Genomic DNA, 18,690 nt, shown 5'->3' on the forward strand with positions numbered 1-18,690 from the left:
GATATGAACCCAAGTGACTCCAAAATCAGTCTTCTTTCCACTATCACATGCTACTATGACAACTAGAAGGCAAAAGAAAGGAAGGACTCAGCAGTTATACTTTGTAGGTGGTGTCTAGGAGAATGGTGGGGCTATTAATGAAAGTCAAAGGAAAACATGGAAAAAATATGTTTTCAGACTGGGACATTTTAAGTTTGAGATGGAAACTGGAAATCCACAAAGATGTCTTGCAGGTAACCATAAATATGAATCTGTGGATTATTAGTGGTCAAGATTATAGAAATAGATTTAATAATCTGCATAAAGGTGATATTTGAAGACATGTTAGAAAGATGTGATCATTAGAGAAAGAAGAGATTAGCCTCAGGACTGATACATTAAGGAAACTGGAAGAAGAGAAGTTAGGGTATGGAACAAAAGGAGAATTTAGAAAAGGGAGAAGAAATTAATGTGAATTTAGTGTCAAGAAAATTGAGGGATAGAGAACATATTGGGGAATTTTTCAATCCTACATCTAAAGTTCTCTGAGACCATGGATTCAATCAATATCACACAAAGGGTAATTAAAAGAAGAGTTAGTCTTATCTTGAAGCTTGGGATCATAAAAACATGTCAAAAACAAAGAGAAAAAGGATAAGGACTTTTTTTTAATCCTATTTAATTTGGTGGTTATGGTTATTAGATGACTGAGAAGCAGCTAGGTGACACATAGTATTGGGCCTAAAGTCAGGGAGACTTAAGTTCAAATATTGTAGAAGCCACTTACTTGACCATTTGTTTCAGTTTGATGGTCTGTAAGTGAATTACAGCACCTACTACACAGGGTTGTTGTGAGTATCAAGTGAGATAATATTCATAAAGATCTTAATACAGTACCTGGGCTATAGTAAGCACTATATAAATACTAGTTATCATCATCACCACCACCACCATCATCATCATTATGGTAGATTGATGAGGCCTAACACCAGATTACAAGAGATTGGAGCTGATGGGGACTAGACAGTACAATAGGCTACATTTCTAGTAATTGGGCAATGAAAGAGAAGGAAGACATGTTTGGGGTTTTTTTTGAGGAGCTAAAATGCTTAAATTAAAGGATTTTTAAAAATTGTTAATATAGAGTTCTAAGTATATTTAGAGGCAGAATAGAAAGAGTAAGTAGACTTACAGAAATTGAAGATGCATCTAAGAAATATGATGTTTGCCGAGTCAATGTCTTAGAGGAGACAAGAAGGAATGAGATAAAAACACAAGAAAAAGAGCTGCCTTTGAAAAGGTGACATTATTTCTTTTTCTATTAGGATATTAAGCATGGGTGGGTGTAGAAATCATGTAATTGAGCAAACTTGAGTTAGATAGCCATAATCTTCTAAACAAAGGAGAGGGAAAAATCTGGTAAGAACAAAGAAGATGCAGGCTTTTTTTTTTTTTAATTTTGACTGAATATACAGAGAGTATGGAATGATTGGGAGTTCTTAAATGATCATCTGTCTATTTTTTTCCATCTTGACCACAAGGAAACCATATTCTGGCAGAAGCCTTGATGAAATGTAAATGTGTTCAAACTATCTTGATTTGCAAATAATTTCTTCTAATTGGTAGTAACATAGTCTGTAAAATTGAAAGATCAATCTTTTTTGATGGCAGCTAGGTGGCACAGTAAAGTACTAGGCCTGGAGTCTGGAAGACCTGAGTTCAAATATGACCTCACATACTTCCTAGCTTTGTGACTTTGGGCGGGTCACTTAAGCTCTGAATGACTCAATTTGCCCAACTCTAAAATGAGAATAATGATAGCACCTAGCCCACAGAGTTGTTTTGAGGATCACGTGATACAATATTTATAAAGTGCTTAGCACATTGAAGATCACATAGTAGGTGCTTAATACATTTTTGTTTCATTTGACTTCTCTTAGAGAAGACAAAAGGAAAAGTCTTGAGTAATTCCATTATCACTTAGACATATATTAGCATTTTCCCTCAAGCAATATTTCTATCCCCTCTTTGTGGCTGTTCAGAATAGTTTTTAAACCAGTCTTTATCATTTCTTGTGTGTGTGTTTTTAAAAAACCAGCTTAATTAGGATTTTAGGTCTCTTGTAATTTTATTCTTTTACTTCCATTTTGTGCTTATTTTCTTAAAATATGAACTCATTAGAGAATAGGTACTTTGCTATTTCTTCCCCATCAGAAGTTGTTTGACAACTTCATGTTTTAGTGTCTATCATTATTATTAACTTGTTAATTTTCATTTGATTTCACCCACTTTGGAAAAAAATCCAAATTTGGTCATTGTTATGCAAATTATTTTAAAAATTGACTGAATGTGGTCATTAATACAATCAACATAACTAAACTGTGAGTTTTTATGTTATCATCATATATAAGATGGTTGTTTTGGCTTTCATTATTATATTAAAGCCCAGACTGTATTAACCTGTAGGCTTTGATTAACTTGGGAGTCTGCTTTTAAGAGCTAAGGAAAAACAAAACAAAAATTTAAAAAATCAAACAGGTTAGCCCTAAAACATGTTAATTAGTTCAAATCAGTTTATTCATAGAGAAATAATTTTAGTGAAGATAGTTTCAAAAAGGTGTATGCCTTATTTAAAGGAAGATTTTTTAAAAAGTAATTCCAAATTAATTCATGGTAGCCTATGTCCTATAATCATGAGGTTTTATTGTTCAAAAATTGATTATTTATAAAATAATATTCAGAAGCTATTTCATTTAATATTTGTTATATAGTGTTTCCCCAAAAAATCAAAAACAGGAAAAAGCTATTTATTATTTTACTTAATATTTATTCATTTTAACTTGAATAGTTTTATTTTATCTTTAAAATGACATGAGTAAGCTTTTTTGTTATAGCAAGTTTTTTTACTCTGCCAAAATGGAAATGTATGTTTATTAATTTTATATATGTTTTGCACCAGAGAGACTTGCATAGCAATATTGCTCACATCTGAATTTGAACACTGTATCTAAATAGGTATATCTGTTTCCTAGAGCCATATAGTTTAATTACATTTTTCATCTTTGTAAGTTCTTGATGACTTCTTAGAACAAAAGAAACATACTATATTTCTCTGAGGAAGCAATATGATGGACAGGATGTCAAGAATAATTAAAACTAATGATGGTGAAAAGCTAGAAAGAATATTGTATATCTATTATGGAGCATTCTCACTGGAAATCTAAAATTGATTGTTTTCTACTTATATTCTGAATACTGCTCTTTAGTGTGTTTCACAAACTTGACAGCATTTTGTTTCTCTGGCACCCTGATTTATTGGTCTGTGGCAAAGAGGTCAAGTATTTAAGAGTCTCCCACTGCTTGAGCTGTTCTTATAGCTCCCATGGTAGACTTACTGTTTTGAGACACAAATTGTCTCCACTTTAAAATTTGGCATTCTCAAATGTGTTCTTTTTATTCTAAACTCCCTTGACAGTATGAATCAATCTGCATGAGTTAGAAAATTGACATTGCTTTTAGTTTGAAAATTAGCATATTTCTAAAGCAGGTGAATGAGGTTCTTTGGTCAGCTTCCATATAGCTTTCAGCAATCCTGCTTTTTATAGACAATGAATATGATGAATTGTACTACTTGTCATTAACAACAAAATAATGAACATTCCAGTGATTCAGAACATTATATTTTTACTCTTATTCTGTGATACTTAGGTCACATTGTTACTTAAAGTGTGGCCTTTTGGAATTGGATAATTCTCCTTCCCATCAATCTCTATCCTCTTAATCTCCCAGGTTCAAACTTTTAGGCTCTGTCACCTCATATTCAAGAATTTGCCCAATTCCATTAATTTCTGTTTCCACAATAACTCTTGAACCTATCCATACCTTCACCCATTTTGGTGGCCCTAATTTAGGACCTCATCATTTCTTGTTTAAGTTTCATAACTTTCCATTTTCCTTATCACTAATATCTTTCACCTACAATATGTCATATATATGACATATTTATGAATACACACAGAAAGACACATAGATACATGCACATACACATACACATATACATTTTTCCCTAATAGGCTGGTCTTCTATTGGTATGCTCTGCCCAAGACTTCCAGTGGTTTCTTATGAATTTTTTCATACATTGGATTTCTTTTTTCTTTTTGCCCCATAAGTTGTCCACAGGGAATAAACCAAATGTGCTGAAGAGCCTTCTTTTTAAGTTTCTTAAGATATTTTGAGTCACCCATATGATATGTCATGCTTGGTATAACAAATTCTTAGCATATGTTTCTTGACTGACAGGTGTACCTTGTTTTAGTTATATGCCCTATTCATCTCCTATTCTAGTCTTACATCTCTTAAGTATATATTTCCCAATGTTTCCATGTAATTTATCATTAGCAATATGCTGATACCAATTAAAACCCATCATAAATCTCTCCATTGTCTTTTGGATCATCTACAATTCTGAATCTTTGGAGATTATGGTATTTCATGATTTGCAGCTATATAGAATTAGAAAGATATTGCTATTAAAAAGAAGGTTGGTTATTTCTGAAAGAAGCTTGGGGTCATTCAAAGTATTGTTCAATTTCCCAAAGGCAATCCATCCTGGTTTTCCTATTCTTCATTTTTTTTTTTTTTTGGCTCAAGTCATTATTCATCTGAAGTGTCTGTCCAAGATACTGATGGATTAATTCTTTGGGCTATCCATATAACTACATATCAAGCTGAATAAAAGTAATACTTCATCTACTTGGTCATCCTGAAATCTAGCATTCAACTGTTTGCAGTGATTATTAATCTCATTTAGGAGACTGTTTGGTAATATAGGACTCAGACAATCAGCACAAAGTCCATCAGTCTGCATATGAAAGACTTCCCTTTCTATAAGAAATCACTTTCTCATTAGGACTCCAGTCAAGCAGTCAGTCAATAAATCTCCATTCTGGATAGCTTTCATAATAACTGTAAACACCATTAGTGAGCATATAGCTTCCTATTTAAAGCCATGCTTTATATCAATTATCAGAGTTGTGATTGGAAAAAAAAAATTACCTCCATTGTTGAATCTGTCAATGAATCTTGAAAGATTGTAATATATGCATCAGGGATAGATACTGTATTGAAGGAGAACTTTTAAGAACACATTTTGTTCTTTTATATCAATTCAATTTTTCATAGGAAACAAATAACAAACTTAAGAGATTTTGTATTCTGTAGACTTTTGGGTTAATTGTGTAACTGGGAAATTGTGGAGTGCTTTAGGATATCATTAGAAAGATCCTTCCTGTTCTTTTCTATTTTTATCAAATATGCCCCCAATATGTGTATAAATTACACTCAAAATCATTTTATAGAGATGAAGTAGACATATGATCCATTGTCTATTGAAGTCTTATCAGTTATATTTTTCAATAGTAACAAATTTCATGATTTTCCCCCTAATTATTTAGTATCTTCCTTTCTTTTAGATATTTTGAGAAATTATTCTTCCCTAGAGGTCCTCCAAAATGTCACCATGGTATCATGAACATTTCCATGTATACTTAATTTAGTCTAGTTTCTCTTCCCATCTTTGTTTGCTACGTGGTCATTTGTTATCCCTAATGCATCATATTGACTACTCTGATGTTGTTGGCTCGTCTCAACTGAAAGAGAAAATGGTGGCAGGAATATTAACAGATTTCCTCCCACATTTTTTCACATGAATACTTTTAAGAGTAATCAAAAAATTTTTTTAAATGTTTATGTTATTTATTAATTTTCATATATGATGAGTCTTTACTTTCTGGGAAAGTGATAGTTTATTTGAGGCATTAAATCAGTTAAGGATATCGCATAATAATGTTTAACCAACAGACAGAAAGATATAGAGACATCCAAATCCAGTTCAAAGTTACCTACATCTAAGCCTTTATTTAAATCAATTAAGAGCTAGGAGCATAGTAGCTGGGATTTAATAAGGGACTATGGGGTTTAAAGTGAAGAAAGGAAGGCGGAAATTAGCAAATGATTACTACTGAAATTGAGGGTCTTCATTCTTCCTTCATTGGGAAAGAGGAGGGAAGACAGAACAAGATAAGAATGTCGAGATGCCTTTGATTCTATGTAAAATGGCTGTCCTGTTATGAGTAAATAATTTTCACCTCCACCTTCCTACCCTGTGGTGTTGTGAACACTAATACTTTGCAAAGAAGCTTACCAATCTGTCTTTAAAGATAAGAATGCTGTGAACACAGCAGGTACTCCCATAAATATTTTGGGGTGAGAGAGAAGAATCATCAAAGCACCAGAGTTTTGTGGATTTTTCAAGATTTCACTATGTATTCCTCTTGGGAAAATATGTGCAGGTGACAGAAATGCCATAGAATTAAAATTCTATGACCAGAACAATAAATGTTCCATATTATAAACAGCACATCTTAGTTCATTGAGAATATTTAATAACAGTGTTTAACAACAGCTTTTTTAATACCTGCTATAGGTGCCTTTCTGCTCAATTAATAAGTTCAGTAATGAGTATTATAAAAATGAGTAATACATTGTGATGAGCAAGTGAAATTAAAATGCCTTATTGATTTTTGGTTTCTACACATTTCTATTTCTATAGTTAACTATGCTATTGTCTTATAATTATTAATGAAAAATATGGATACTGTTTATTTTAATCCAATAAAATATAAATAATTAGAGCATAATAGGTAACATTTTTATTTGCAAAAGTTATAGAGCACTTTCTACACAATAACCCTATGGTGTAGCTATTAATGATGACTTTTGTGGTTTATTATTATTTCCAATTAGTAATTGAAGAAACTGAAACATAAAGATTTTAAGGGAATTGCCCAGTTTCATATAGCAATGATGTTAGAGTCAGAAGACCTCACTTTAAGGTCTAGCTTTGATCTTTGCTAGCTTTTTTCCATTATATTGCACTGCTTCTGAACTGTTTCAGAATACTAATAAGCAGAAGAAAAATAGGCGTTTTAGACATCTGGAGTATTACCAATCCAAAGGAAGGTATGATGCCTTGTATATAATAAGTGCATCTTAATGCTGGCTGAGTTGATAATCAATATTTTAAATAAATTTCATATATAGTTTACATTTGAACTGATAAAAATAAGAAATATCATTAAGATGTAAATCACTACATTGAAGTGGAGTTCATCTTTTCTTGTTTGCAATGGCTCAAATCTATCTTTTCTTCTGTTTTAAGGCTTTAGTGAATGGATTTCAAAATATGGTAGATTTCAAGACTTGCAAAGGAAAACAAAATTGCTCATTTAGACTCTTGAGGAAGACTTCATTTCTCATAGTGAATTACATTGGTCATTGGCTACCATTAATTGGGGGGTGAGAGCTGGGGGAAGAGAACAAGGGATTATACTCTGTGAACAGGGCAGATTAAATCAGTTAGGAGAGTGCATGGTGTCATACACATTGCAGACAGTGAAAAAAAAATCTTTGATAGCTGATAACTTAATTATCTGCCACTATCAGTTTGGAAGGGCTTTTAAACATGTCCAAAATGTCTACCAAAATTTTCAGCAGGAGTGACAGCAGATTTTTAAGTAAGGATAAAAATGCAGCAGTCTTTCTGGAATAAAACTCTGACAGACTATGATGAATTACCTTATTATGGTTGCTCACATGACAAATGTACTTGATCAGTGTTTCTTCTTGGGAATAGTTGAGCTTATCCAGAGGCAAAAGTTGAAAGGAAATGAAAGCTAACTAGTAATACTAAGTGTAATACATCAGCATTTCTACAAAAATATGCTGGAAAACCTTATCATTTGCTGTTTATGTCAACAAAAAAGCACTTCTCCCATCCCCTCATGATATAACCTCATCTTGAGTATTTATTTAACTGACCTTTTAAAAAAGGCAATCTAGACTACAGTGTGGGTTGCTTCCACACCATTCTTTGATGTCCTTTGTGACCTGTCCATTTATATAAAGGGTCAAATATTTTTTGGATCAACAATTACTACAAGGTTAAAACTAATTATATCTCCAATAAAAAGACAAGTATTTATCCTGCTAGTTTAGCTTAGATCAGGGATTCACAAACTGCATCTCTCTGGCCAAATCCTGACTGAGGCCTGTTTTTCTATGACCCATGAACTAGAAATGTATTTTTAAATATTTTAATAATGTGTTTAAAATAATTTAAATTTAACAAATAAAATTTTCAAAAATATAAAAAAAACCACTTAGCTCATTAGTTATATGAAAACTAGTTGGCTGACCCTCATATTAGGGAAGTATTTTGTGATTTAAAATATTTAATCCCTCAGTAAATTTTAAGAAAGGTGAATTGATTTTTGTTAGAAAAAAGTTTGAATTATCCCAGTATTCATTTTCTTTCTTTTTTTTTTTTTTACGGGGCAATGGGGTTAAGTGACTTGCCCAGGGTCACACAGCTAGTAAGTGTCAAGTGTCTGAGGTCAGATTTGAACTCAGGAACTCCTGAATCCAGGGCCGGTGCTTTATCCACTGCACCACCTAGCCGCCCCCATTTTCTAATTAAAGTTAGTTCATTGGAAAAGACAAAACTATTTCTAGTTATATGTAATTATTCATTTGTTACAAGGCATGATCTGAAAAATCTACAGATGCAAAACAATTACATTATTTTTCATGTTATTTTCTGAGGACAAGTTGAAAATATGCCTTCTAGGTTTCACAATTTTAATGTAAAACAAGTATTTAAAAGTAATGCTATTTTGTTACTGCTAAGAAATTAATTGCAGAGGGCTACATTTCATTGTTTTTTTTCCCCCTTCTTTCATCATATGTGCTCTATAACACCTTCTGGATCATGCAGACACCATCTTTTTCATCTTTCTTGTGACAGATTAAATTGCCTGCACTGTTTGTATTTTTATGCTTTATTGTTATAGTGTACGTTGCTAGTTAAACACACAGTGATGTATCTATAACCTTACCCAACACATTTCTTCTCACACCTTTTTCTGTTAATGGAGTTAATCACCTCTAGTGATAAACATGCATTTGCACATTTCTGTCTGGCCATTTTTTTTTTCCTGGCAGAAGGTGTGATGTCTTCAGATGATGCACATAGCCTGGTAATCTAGAAACAGTGTTAGACTTCCTGAGGGTAGAATATAATTCTGTGTGCATGTGTGTGTGTGTGTATGTGTTCCAAAACTGGAAACTAGTAAGAGTAGATTTTTTAAAGCTTACTTTTTGAGAAATTAGGCACTCAAATGAGAGCCTTGACCTGGTCAATTGGGAAAAGAATGAGTGCTTTTCAGAGTCCAGTAACTAGCAAGTTGTTTATTAATGTTTTGATAAACTTCTTCGTGTATAAGGAAATTGGGTACAAACCAGGTTGGGAAGCATATGTGATTGAAATGAGGGAAGGACTGTGTGATTAGTGAAATTAAAGTTGAATGCAAGATCAGAATTCTGTATTTTGGTATGTAAATATTATGTACCATCCATTCATTAGTTTTATTGGGCAATATCTGTTCAGATTTGGATTGCTTTGAACCTAAAAAACTGTAAAAACTAAGAAATAAAAATGGGGTGCTTGGGATAGCAATAAAGTGAAGTGAAATATTATATAACTAGTATTTTATCTTTTTAAAAATTGGTGTATAAATGCTGTGTTGTTATATAACTTCATATTCGTGTAACTATATAATGTGAAATTTTTTATAAAAGAGAGACAAGATACCTGAAACTCCATATACACCTGTTATCAAGTGCATGAGTAGTAAGAAAGTATAAAAAGATTTAGTGATTTTGAACTTTATTTCATTTAAACATTTATCTGTTTAGGCATCTTAATGTTAGGTATTTAAGACAAGAATTAAGGGCAGCTCTGGGCAAAATCTGAAAGTATTTAAAGTACTGAGGGGCCTCTGCCTCAACATTCTGCTACTTTTGGTTTTGAGTAATATTTCCATTGCTCTTTCCAAGTCTCTTACTTTCTATTGCTAAACTCCTATCAAGGATATTTCAAAATAAGATGTAAAGGAATGGTAATAGCATAAAGTGATTTTTAAAACCTGTAAAAAAATCTTAAGCTTAAGGATGGTAGAATTTCAGGCAGCAGCCAATGCATCCAGACAGATTTTTGAGATATGATATTACACCTATTCCACCTAACATGTCAGAACTTGATGAACTTAGAGGACATAGATTTAAATTCTATCTTTGCTCTTTACTATACATAATGTGACCTTGGGAAAGTCATTTAAACTCTCTTCAACTCTATTTCCTCAACTGTAAAATAAGAGAATAGAAAGAGATGATCTTTAAGGTCCCATTTAGTTCTAAATCCTCTGATTCTCTGGTCCTACCATGTGCTGTATGTGTATTTTTTTGCAAGACAACTGTCTAAATTTAAGTATATTATCTTAAGATCTTTGTAAAAATCCTTGACCCATGATCACAGACTGGATATGCTTAAGAAGAAGTGAATCCTATCAATTTTAATATTCTTAGTATAAATGCAACCAGAAGATAGAGGGAAGTGGAAATTAAATAAATCACAAATTCTTCCTGGAAAGGAACTGGAGAATAAATAAAAGAACCATAGGAACTGACCTTATTAAGAATTCAAAGGCAAAAAAGAAGCATCAATTTCATTGTATTGTTTATCATAAGCATTTGCCAAGAGAACACTATTGAAGCAATTGTAGCTTATTCAATAAAATCTTTTTTAAAAGGAGGAAGAGCCTGAGAAAATCTATGAAAAACCCAGTAAGAATCTCTAATTTAAATCAACACATACTTTAACACTTGATGGTTTTAATGTAAAAGTAGGCACAGTTGTAGTGAGGATAAGTGGTAACTTACGATGAGCCACTCTATTTTTAAGCCTCATTTTTGTGACTAAGTAGTTGTAGTGCTATTTTTTTCTGTAACAAAATAAATAGTTGAGTGATATATTGTGTTAATACTGTATGTGTCCCCAATCTGATAAACAACTTCTAATGACTTGTATGTATTTAAGAAACATTTTGTAATATTTATGTAAAAACATGGTCTGGTTCAGGGGATCTGGGTACTTGCTTTCTCCCTCTAATGGAGCATCTAGATCTGTACTGGATTAAGTCTTAGGGCAGACACCCTTGAGAGGCTGTTATTTTTCTTGTACTCTTTGGTTTTTGATACTCCTTTAGGTTTAGGGTTGACTCTTTCTAGGGAAGGAGAAGGTTACTCAATGTACAATATAGATCAGATGTAGGACAGTTATTTCTTCCATGACTTACATAAAAGTGAGGTTAATCACATCACTCTGCCCATTTAAAAGTAGTTTAAAAAATACTGTGTCCTGGGGCAGCTAGGTGGCACAGTGGATAGAGCACTGGCCCTGGAGTCAGAAGGACCTGAGTTCAAATCCGGCCTCAGAGACTTGACACTTACTAGCTGTGTAACCATGGGCAAGTCGCTTAACCCTCATTGCCCAAATATAAATATATACTATGTCCTGATACCTTAATCAGATGAGAACACATCTCAGTGAGTCAACCAATCAATCACAGGTTTTAGACCAAGTGTGAAAATGTCTTTAATCAATAAAAATGTCATTGCACAAGAAGTGTGTTTGGGTTGACTGAGGAAACTTAGTAATTCCTTGGGGTATCTGAATAAAACAGAGAGGTAGTTTAGAACTTGAGAGATTTGAGCAAATGAAGTAGGGAGGGCATTATACAGTTCATCTCCTAAGAAGAAATCAAGTGGTGGAGAGGAATGAAGCCCTGAGCTTCATTCTCTGTCTCTTCTACACAGCCCGTTAAGTAGAGGAAAATCTCATGAATTTCAGACTTCCCATATTCCCATTAGCATCCTCACAGCATCCCTGGCTCAGCTGATAGATAAGTCTTTATCTGGAGTCAAAGGCAAACAGGTTAAATATCCAAGGCATTAGCTCAGTAGAAAAGCTTCACCATAACTATTGGGAACATATTGAAGCCTCATGCAGAAGCACTTTTAGAAGCATGAATTACTTGTTTTTGCCAAATGTAGCCTTTACTCTTGAAGTCACTGTCCTCTGGATTCTGTATCTACTGGTGGAAGGGTGTGTCACAGAATTTGGGGGAAATGTTTCTAAACGGTTCTTATACTACTTAAAAAAAATAATCTTTCTAAATTCTTATTAGGTCTGACTAACCAGTTGATGTAGATAATAATCACAGTGGGAAACATACTGGTGGAAATTCATGAGATATAGCATTAGAAATAGAATCTCTGAACCCCTCAGAGCTATCGCTAGAGCCCTGAGGGTACATAGCTATAGCCTTCCTCTGGGGAATCTGATTTTTCATAGTGGAGAGTTACAATTGTCACCTCAGAGTATGTGATGTACTAAAAACACAACTCACAAACATGAATGGACAAGGACAGAAATAAGTAGTATTTTATAACTACTGTCATACTATTGTTAGAAAAGGATATATAAAACATTAAAACATGAAGAATGTTAAATAGGCAATTCACCTTCACTCTTCACTGTCAAAATAATCCCCTTAAATGAGCTCATCTTCGGATAAAGCACATCAGGAATTGTCATCATCCACCTTTGTATCAGTGGCCATCTTTTCCTCTAAAAAGCACAAAGAAGCACAAATTAGTAGAACTGGGACTGAGTAAGGGAACCTCTCACTCTCACAAAATTGTTTCTAGGAAAGGTTAGAAATGGCCATCTCAGCATCTCTGTTTGGTCACATATACTCAGATAAAGAAACGCAAAACAGAAAAAAACAGTGAGGTATCCAAGGCCCAGGCTTATGCTTTACTAGGTAACATAAAAGTTTGATGCCGTGTGTAAAAATGGTCATGGATCCAATAGGAGAGAAAAGCATACCCTTTCCCTCTCTGGGAAGTCCCAGAAAGGGAGAGATCTATAGCACTTGAGGGAAAGAGAAGTAAAGAAAGGTAGACAGACAAGTGAGACTGACAGACAGAGATAGACAGAGATAGAAAGATAAACAGAATTTTTAAAAATAAGAAATTGTCTTTCCAATTTAAAGTAATACAATGACCTCTACCTTACATAAACACAGAGAGGACCAAGAGATCACCCAGGGGATAAATTAAAATGCAAAGAGCGTCATCACTGAGACAGAATGCACATGGAACGCCATACATGCAATGAATGGACCACAGTATTGAAAATTGGGGAAATTTGCTTGTTTGACTCCATTATATATGCATCAGTTAGGAGAAATGTGACAAAACAATTGTAAAATACAAAGAAACCCATGTCTATAGATCACAAATATATTCCTTGAGAAAAAAAATAAGAAAGTATTTGACAAGGCAAGCATTAATGACACAAAAATAAATATGTTTTAACAGAAAATATGATATTCTCATGGGATTCATAGTCAAAATGTTGACTTAGAGCAAAGATTGAAATTAGTAAAATTCTAGAAGAAACATTAAGGAAATGGTACACCCATCTAATTTTAATAATTTCAACAATTTATGTCAAAATTGAAACATCAGTTATTAATCTATATGCTTCCATCCCCACAAATATAAATGTGGGTGAGAAAGAATATGTGCTGATATTGTGATTCAAGCAAGAAATAATCCTGTGCTTCACTGGCATCCTCATAATGTTGGCAAAAATTAATAAGAGCCCACAGAATATTGGGTGGACCCCTGTGATGAACTTATGGGAAAATATGGAAGCATCACAAAGGACAGGTAGGCAGGGTTTATATTGAAATCTGGATTATTGGAGAGATGAAACATATACACCTGTGAGATCACAGATCCTTTGAGTGCAGTGTTTGAGCAGATTTGAATTGAGTACTTCTGTGTATTGTTTATTTTGTTCTGCTTCGTTTAGTGCACTTCAAATTGTAAAAATCAAAATCACCAGAAAGTCAAATTCAGAGATCTATGTGATATAGACAAATTTGACCAGCGCAAGTGATGTAAATAAATTTGACATCCATGTAAAGTGTGTAAAAATGACTAGGACATGCAACAGTGACTCTCTACCCTCATTCTTGAAGTTTTCCAAGAACTGAAGGTCAAAATTTAGTAACATATGCTGATATATAAAAAGCAAACAGCACCAAGTGAAAAAGAATGGATTACAAGCTGTGACATTTGTTTTGTTGGTATTATGGTGAGCTTCAATTGGCTGCCTCAGAGAGGACAAAGCAGCAATGCATTATTGAATGTATGCCAGGTATTTTTTGAAGAAGTGGATTTTTTAACATTGCAAAACTTCTGCTCTGAAGCATTTCTTGTATTGGAATTTTTGTTACAACAAAATTTTTATTTCACATTGATTAAATATCTAACCTCTTCATAGAAAAAACAACAGTATCTGAAGCAGAGAAGGTCATAGGGTTGGGGAAAATAGATTGTGCAGAAAGGCTTCTGAGCAGAATAGAAGTGTTAGTCTATGGGACTGTTAAGGAAATTGTTTAGCAAGTGAATAGAAGAGAGAATGACATTTTATATAAGCTGTGGTCAAAACATCACTGAGCCTCAGCTTCCCTCTCAATACAACAGAGGCCATAACTCTTGTATTATCTCACAAGGTAGTCATAAGGGTTAAATAAGATAATGTATATAAAAGCACTTTGAAGACCTCAGGTATATAAATGTAAAAACTGAATCAAAATGAGATACCACTGATATGGGTAATCTCCAGTGATACAAATCACAACACATTCATGCCTACGCTGTGAGGGTTTATATAATATCTACAATTTGGATGCCCAAGTATGGCACTGAACCACTGGAGAAAAAAATAACATTATTTTTAATATCCAAACAATAATTAGACAACTAGTTTCTAACATGCCCTTTACAAATCAGATGCTTTAAGACAACTTTTGCATAGTGGCAAGCTTAAGTGTCTATATTTAATATCACTGTTTCCATTTTGAGTATGAAAGCTCATCTGAGCAGTATAGATGGTTTATACTTAGGTCATTGGTATACAGCATGTAGGGCTACACAAAAAGCCAATAGTTAAAGTAGTGTATTTTGACTTTAGCAAGAAAGATATTGAAAACATTTTTTTGAGTTGCTAAAGTGACTTTGAGGAAATATGGAGTAGATACTAAAATATGAGGACAAAATACAGCCTACTTTCTGTCAATTACCTGAAAAAGTAAACCATTCTAAAATCCCTGGTGAGATAAACTTCTTAGAATATACTTGGAAACTGATGACTAGGCCCTTTACCATTCATAAGACAATAGTATATATAGTAAAGGGTTTCTGAATTAGATATAAAGTATCTAAAATAATAAAAATATTTTCAAAGACTAGTTGTTGGACACATTTGGCCAATATATGCTGAATTAATCCACTTTTATCATTTAGTGCAAAGTAAGACCTCTAACTTGATTATTATAACATTGCATTAAATGTCATTACTTTAAACTGATTGTGTTCCCTGGCTTACTATTTAAGTCAACACATTGAAAGGGTTTGTGAGACATGGTTTTGGTGGGTTCAGATGCCATGAACCTAGAGTAGCTTTCTGTAGGAGACCTATACTATCAGTTAGGGGTGCAGGATATTGAGACCTTTGAAGACCTTAAAATAATTCAGGTTCAGCTAGGTTTCAGCCATTACATGAGATTTATGAGACTTCAGTAATGGTTTTCTTCCCTGTAAGTGGTAAACTACACTGGCAATAGTTTGTAAGTAACTATATGTTTTAGGCTCAAGTATAATGAATCATGAGATAGTGATAAGTTATTATGCAGTAAAACCTTTATAAATTGTGAAGCATCCATTTCTAATGGACTGCTAAATTTGGACCACAGCCTGGCATTGTTAAGATCATCTGAGGACATGAATAAATACAGTTGTAGAAATGAAAACAATTCTGAGATTAAAACACTTTGTCTATGTATAGTAGCAATTTTTAAGAAATGTGATATTTAACTCGTGATAATTTGACAACATCTCCTTTTCCTACATTCTAATCTCATGGACTGCCAATCTTCCTATAATTATGTTAATAACCACTTTTAATGCACAGTCTCAAAAGAATTTAGGACAGTCTATAAATAATAAACAAAACAAAACAAAATAATATCACCCCAACCATCTGGGATCTCTACTCAGATTATCAGATGCACATAGTAAAGAAAGGTGGGGTGCGGGACAATAAGCGAAACAGTCAGAAGAAGAGAGAGGGGGTAATTCATAAGAGAATCTATTTGTGCAGTAGTAAAAATAATTATACTGAAGTTCAGTACTCTGATAGGAACCTTTCAGAAAGAGCTATAATTTATTAATACTTGTTCTTTCTATTGTTCCTTTCCAAATTTCTTTTAACTAGCTAGGGAAAATTATGAAATAAAGCTACTATTTTACATGTTGAAGGAATATCCTCTGGAGAAGCTGTATCAATCCCAAATTGATAATTCTCTGCTCAGTCCACACCAGTACAATTCAATACTATATTCATTAGAAAATTACCGCCCTCCACAAAGAGAATTATATGAAATGCATTGTACCATTTATCTAACTCATATACCATTGGCAAATAAAAGGCAGTTTGGCCTTCAAGTGAAGAAGCCCTGAATTGAAGACCTGTCTCTGCTTTTGACACATACATGTGTGACTCTGGGCAGCTATGCATTCAGCACTCCAGACAAATTTCTAAGAATTGTAAATTCAGAACTATTACCTATCTGCATTGGCCATAGGAAATTTCTTTATTGAGAGCACTATTGAAATTACAGGTCTTTTAAAAAGCCAGAATATTTTTCACATATTTTGAATCTGGTTCTAAATTTATCTTTCAAGTCCCTTTTTGAGTTGTTGGAAATTTTTAGTGTCATTTCAATGAAAATTTTAAAAGATTCTTTGAAAAGATTGTTGCATCATTTTTAAGATTAGAAGCCTGAAAACCTAGGGAAATTTAGTATATATTTTGGAGGTCTTTAATTTGAAATAGAATCCATTTTCAAATATGTGATTTTTTGCAATTCATTTATTTTTTGGTGAGGCAATTGGGGTTAAGTGACTTGTCCAGGGTCACACAGCTCACTTCATCAGCACTTATACTAAAATTGGAATGATACAGAGAAGATTAGCATGGCCCCTGTGTAATTCATTATTAAATATCTTAAAATTCATTGACACATTTTAAAATGTTTAAAAATTGTTCAACTTTTCATTTTTACTAGTGACTTAAGATAGGATAGAAAAGTTTCACACACTACTTCTTTTGGAATAATTAATCATGTGGTCAACATGTGAATTAACTGGCTTTCTCTAGAAAGTTCTCTACCATTACCATTAGTAGGTACAAAAAATAAATTAAAATAATATATAAGAAAGTACTTTGTATACTCTAAAGCAATAGATAGGTATGAAGTTATAACAGTATTAGCAACTTAACCTATGTAGTTGATTTTTAATTATGGTCCTCAAAGATTTCTGTGGGTCAGGAGTCCCTCTCTCCCTTCCCTTCCTCAATCCTTTCTTTCCTTCCTCCTTCCTTCCTTCCTTTCTTCCCTCCTTCCTTCCTTCTCCCTGTTTAAACCCTACATTTGTAAATTATAGGATCTTGTATTTCCCACACTTTTCAGACTACCAGAATAAGGCTCAAAACTACATTTGACAACTATGTTCATAATATTCTTTACTAGTGTTACTGACTGGATTGATCATATGCTATTTAAGCAGGAAAAAAAGTGTAATAAATGCTTTAAATTTGACACTACTACTCTTCTCATTTATATTAATACTATTTAATTATTCAACTCTGTAAACTCTATGATTCAGTCCAATTTGATAACTTTCCCTCCATTACTCTCAAATATATAATTCTCTCCTTTTTCTGGGGATTCCCTAGATATTTTTTGAAATCTAAATCAAACTCTTCCATGATCTCTTATCACTAACCACTTCTAAGGCAGCATCTCTCAAAATATTTCATTTTGTACCTTTCTCATGTATCTACCATGTAGTTTTACTACCAGCCCCCCTTTCCCCTTGTTTTATTTTTATACACACACACACACACACACACACACACGCACATATATATATGAGAATGTGTTTTTGGGGTTTACTAAAGTGTAAAGTCCATGTGGTGCTGGGATCTTGCTTTATCTCAATTCTGCCTCTTATTTCAGTGCTCAAAACAGTATTCTATATATAGTAGTTCCTTAATATGCATCTATTGGATTGAAAGAATTTTTTTAAAGTGGGATTTTTTCAATTTAGAGGAAGAAGCATTGCATTTATAAAGTATTCTTGTTATGAGTGTATTGATTATTCAGTTGTAAAAAAAAAATACCTTGGATTTGTCACACAAAACATTCTACTAGGTTAATGGGAAAATTCAAATTTGAGTGGAGGAGAGTAGAATTGGAGTGGAGTTATGGGTCCTTATCTTCTATATTTTCCTTACTCAGGGCAGGTCTATGAGCTATTTGATGAGGAAACTAACAGTATTCTTTGTTTTTCTTTTCTTGATTTCAGGTAAGCAAATTAATCATTCCTCGGTATAATCAGATTGAATCAAGGTAAAGTAATTTAAGACATACAATTATGTCCCATGAAATTTTGAAGAGTGTGAGAAACAAAGAGTAAGTGAAAATACATAGTAAAATTCAAAATTCAAGTCTTCAGAATGAAAGGTAGAAACCACTTGTAGATATCTAAGCTAATCTATTCTTTTGCTTGAGTTTAATATTACTATTTTATTCTAATGTTCTGTTGCATTTT

General features: G+C 33.1%; 1 protein-coding gene and 1 non-coding gene across 2 annotated transcripts in view; both read left to right on the top strand.

The window, feature by feature from the left end:
• CADM2 (cell adhesion molecule 2) overlaps positions 1–18,690 on the top strand; it is a 1,340,404-nt gene that overhangs the window by 649,330 nt on the left and 672,384 nt on the right. The gene's annotated exons all lie outside the window — the stretch shown is intronic.
• LOC122752302 lies at positions 16,997–17,102 on the top strand. Its single transcript, XR_006356069.1, has one exon. It is a non-coding gene; the product is annotated as a U6 spliceosomal RNA (small nuclear RNA).

Source organism: Dromiciops gliroides, chromosome 3 (genome assembly GCF_019393635.1).
Source record: "Dromiciops gliroides isolate mDroGli1 chromosome 3, mDroGli1.pri, whole genome shotgun sequence".
NCBI classification, from domain to species: domain Eukaryota; kingdom Metazoa; phylum Chordata; class Mammalia; order Microbiotheria; family Microbiotheriidae; genus Dromiciops; species Dromiciops gliroides.